Genomic DNA, 5,108 nt, shown 5'->3' on the forward strand with positions numbered 1-5,108 from the left:
TGTATTCACCCAATGTAGAGGCAGATTTGGAAGGCGCACCCATAATGGAATCATGTCAAAAGTCTCAGTCATTGGACAGAAAGCAGGGTGCCATGGTTTAAGCATCAATGGGAATTTTTTCTTCTAACTCCAAATGTGATCGCATAATATCTTTGTCCTATCTTTAGCGTTTTCAAAAAAAAATATGAAGAAACCTCTGGTGCATGCATAAATCTAGACATATCATTCCAAGATAGGCTCCCAGATCTCAAAGATCCAAGAATGAGGCTTATTCAAGATGGTCCAAAACCCCCTAAAAAGCCCAATCAATCCGAATGTAGAATAAACTTCAACATTGTAGTGTAGTTCCTCTAATATCTCATCTGCCATATCCACCATACTATGCCTATCATTCTGAGGTTTGATAAAATCCTCCGAAATCTCCCCCCTCACATATGGTTTCTTGGAAACTCCAATGCCCTCACCACTCAGCCCTGTACTATTAACATCGGTATCCCCCATTTCCATCATCTCTGAATGAGCACTCACCTTCTTCCAAGTTCATTGCCAATTTGATCCACCCACCCACCCAGCCAACATTGGTTTTGTGGTGGACCATTTGAACCCTATGGAGTAACATCTCCATGTCAATGATTAAATTTATTTGTTGTGTGGAGCTTATTTCCCTTCAAAACACCCCACATGTTGCTACACTCTCCATTCTTCCACACATGATTGTGATTACTACTGTTAAAACCCTATCAGACACATCCCTTCCGATAAACTGGAGGTGCAATAGAAGCCTTACCAATAGGCAGAGTAGAAAATGAAAGTGACATATTTTTTAAGTATTTTTTAATAATCACTTCAACTTAGATTAATTTCTTATAATTAAATACAATTTTATATTAATTGTAATCAAAATTCATTTTTCGAATATAAATTCTAGTGATCTAAGTCAAAAAGAATAGTACGAGCATTTTTAATATTTCATTTTTCATTATCCCATGAGAAATGTATGTGAATCTTATTTATCTCATATCACTTTGTTTCTACATGCATTTGCATCAATTGGCTAAGGCATAGTAAAACCACAATTGACAGCTCATAGTCAGGAGGAAATGCAAAATTAATTAGCAAATGAGGATTGACTACATAAAAATGGCACCTATGCATAGGCAAAACAGAGAGTTGTGACATGTCTTTATGGATAGGCAAAACAAAGAGTTGTGCCACGTCTTTTTTGAAGATGTCAAATATTGTATTGATATGCCCACACAACTGAAATTCTTGGCTAATATATTTGATTATTGACTATAGTTATGTTTAACATAGAAATTTCATTATGAAGAACATAGTTGTTCCAGTGAGTGTTATAACTACAAACTATGATATGTAATAGTAAATAAATATTTGAATTTTTTCTATAATAAAATAAATTGAAAATTAAGTACAAGATTGGAGCATTTTTTTTAATAGGTGTGCACAAAATAATAGATTATACAAAGAACAATATCAATAACTAATCTTTATTCTATTAAAAAGAATACACTAATAATGGCTGAAATCACTATATTCTCCATATCAAATTATCTATTTTTTTTAAAAAAAAAGTAGAAATATTGCTTAAATTTAATTACATGAGTGCACAAAATAAAAATTGGACATTTATTATAGGTTTGTACAAAATAAAATGCTAGACATTTATTATAGGTTTGTACAAAATAAAATAATAGGAAAATAATTTAAACACAAACCCATGTCCTATTCAGAAATCACCTTAGCAATTTAGTAACTATAGGATTTGTATACACATTGAATGATATCAAATTATCACATTCCATAATTTGTCTAGTGACCTTTGGTGATGTTTTCAAGCAAAGAGTTGAACAATAAGTGACCAAGGCAAGAGACCTGTGTTGCTTTGGGCCTACCTTTCAGCTTTGAATCTCAAAGGATTTAGGGAGGTCCATTCAGTTATTTTTTCTAGGTTTATGAAAAGGGGACTCACTCCATGAGGAAAAACATGCAACATTCTAGAGGGTACCTTTCAGTTTCCTCTATCTACTCATAGCTCAACTAATGATGATATCTCATCTATTCTAGAAATGGCATTCTCTAGAACTGTGGATGATAATGAGGTTAGTAAGGCTATGGATAATTTCCTATATCTGATTAAGGTGAGTTGAACAGGTGGTTAGTGGTCAGCAAGAGAAAGAAAAGTAATTTCCCTCTATCAACTTTTTTTTTCTTGATGAATAGTCCCTTCCTTATATTAAAAAAAATAATACAATAAAGTTACTTATTCACAAAAAATGGGGTCAAGGGATACAAGATCACCCCGTGAGTTCATATGACTACTGGCTAGAAATCAACTATTTATCAAAAAAATTAAAGAAAATAATAAAAACCAAAGAAATCCTCAAGTTACCAGTGCAGCGCCAGCCGAGGAAGGAGGATCCTTATCATTAGAGCCCCACCCAAAAGTGATGAGAGAATATGGCTCACAAGGAGCCCAACCATCATCCACAGTAGCAGCATTATCTTCTTCTTTCTCTCCCTCGGGCCTAGGGGGAGAAATGGCTAAATCTAGCTAGGAAACTTCCACTTGGGGTTTCGGTAAGTAGAAGGCCAAGAAATAGCAGAAGTACCAAGAGGAGCCATTGGGGACCACCTTGAACTAGACCTCTAGGGAGGCAAGGCTGAGTGGTGCTGATCACAAAACCTCCAAAAATGTAGCATCGACCAAAAGCGCCACCACTGGGAGAGCAGTGCTATTGAGAGTGAGGCATGTGAGAGTGGCAAGTGGAACTGCTAAATCCTTGATAGTGAGTGCAAGGAGGAGTACAGTCACTGGAGGCTATCTCCAATGGAACACAAGCAACCATATAGGGGGCATTTCCCCAATGAGCCAAAAGCTCCTATAATGGCACCACCTCTAGAGCCACTTTATCCATCTGTACTTAAATCTACAAAATGAAATTTTTATAAATACATGCTTTAGAGTACATAGCCACATTAATGTCAAGTGTGCTATGAGCATAAATGATTGCATTGTGCTCTTTCCAAATGGTAAATAAGATCTCCAATCTAAAAGCATGCCATATCTTGGTGTATTTGAAGGGAATCAAGGTATTATCACCTAGGAGAACCATATTCCAAGGAAAAGGTTATGGGTAGAAGGGGTGAAAGAGATCATGGATCCATTGCCAGTAACACTAAGCCCATCTACAGAACCAAAAAATGTGCAAAAAGGACTCTAGTTGACCACAAAAAGAGCAATGATGGTCAAGAACTCCTAGATGCTGTAGCCAGGAGCCCAAAGGCAAGCCCTAGAAAAGAATACACCAGGCGAAGTGTGCAATTTTGGGTTCAATAATGGCATGCCACACAGTGGAAAACCTATGATTCCAAGTGCAATGCAAAGATTGTAAATACCAAAGTTGGTTGAGAACATCAACCATGGGTAGGTGAGGAACCAGCCATTAGTAACCCAGCCTAGGTTTATAGCTAGTTACCAGAGCATTTGGATACCACTTCCATTCTTTCCACCAAGGGCGAGAAGACTGAATGCCTACTTTTTGTAACAAATGTGAAGGCATCACAAAAACTAAAAGACCAAAAGTCTATCGATCTGGACGAGTGAGCCAGAATTTCACTCGCATGTCTTCCCATGACCTCAAGCTCATAGTAACTCTAGAGAAAATATCTTTACTGGTCCTTATGCTCATTTAAAAAAATGTAGAGCACTAGCCCTATGTACATTAGCCAAGGGAACACCCTTATATAGAAAACAAAGGTGACCACTAGAGATTATGCTGGTTCAAGGAAAGGCCATCTTTGAATCCATTACCAACCTAGCAAAACTAGGGCTTAACTACTTCATAGGCTTTCCAAATACTCTTAGCAAAAAAAGTACCCTAAATTTGAATAGGTTCAGGGGTAATCAGAAGTGTTTGAAACCTAATCCCCTTTTAGGCTAGTCGGTGAACTAGAAAGCCTAAAGAAATACAATGCCTTAATAGAATTTTCTAGGCTTCATTGCTAGAAAGAGCTCGAATCACCCATTAGGCACATAAAATAGTACCTTTCTTTTGGGTGGATAGCAAGCCAAAGCAACTAGACTCCTTGGGAAGATAGTAGAAATCCCAGGCAACTCTATGAAAGCCTTGGCAAGAAGCATCTGACGCCCAAAGGAAGTCACATAAAAGGCATTCAAGTTTGAGGTACAAGGCCTTTGATGGAGCTCAATAGGAAGAATAATAGACATGGATGGTAGCTAGCTCTTTGGAAAAAATCTAGAATTTTCCTGCAAGTGAGAGAGGTTTGGTGATCCAATATTGCAACTTCTTCTCTATTTTGGAAAGTACCGCATTCCAGAGCTCAACAACTAAGGCTTGGAATGTGAAGGGGATACCAAGCAAGAAAAGGAAGGAAAGAATTTTTGTAACAAAGGGTTTTGTGCCACTAAATGGAAAACCCTAAAGCAAGATAGAATGTCTCAAGACATTACAAAGTAGAAGCAACATTCTCTGCATCCTCAATGAGAGTGAGGAAAGAGTCATCTAAAAAATTACCACTCACAAGCTGGTCAGGGGAATCTAGAAGGGAAATACCTTGGAACCTTCTTTGGGAAATGGCATTAGTGAGAAAATATCCAAAACCTTCTGCTGCCAAAACATATAATGAGGGCACCAACGAGTAGCCTTGGTGAATTGAATGATAAAACCTAAATGCTTGAGACTAATGGCCATTAATGGAGATGTAAGAAGAGGCATCTCCAAAGAGCATTTGGACTAACTGTAGAAAGGTAGGGACAAACCCAAGAGCCTAAACCATGGCCATAATGAATGGCCACTCAATCCTATCATAGGCTTTAGCAAAATAAATTTTGAGAAAGATGGCATGTTGCTTGGAATGATGAGCCCATTCCATCCCTTCCCACATAGTAATTATATTATCCAAGATATAATGGGACTTGATAAAACTAGTTTGTTCAGGGTGAATGATTTGGGGAAGAAGATGATGGATTTTGAGTGAAAGAGCCTTGGCAATGATCTTATAGGAAACATTCAACAATGTGATAGGCCTCCAATTGCAGTTGTCTTCAAGGTTGTTCGCCTTAGGAA

This window comes from Cupressus sempervirens, chromosome 5 (assembly GCF_028749045.1).
Source record: "Cupressus sempervirens isolate cs-2001-9-10 chromosome 5, ASM2874904v1, whole genome shotgun sequence".
Lineage (NCBI taxonomy): Eukaryota > Viridiplantae > Streptophyta > Pinopsida > Cupressales > Cupressaceae > Cupressus > Cupressus sempervirens.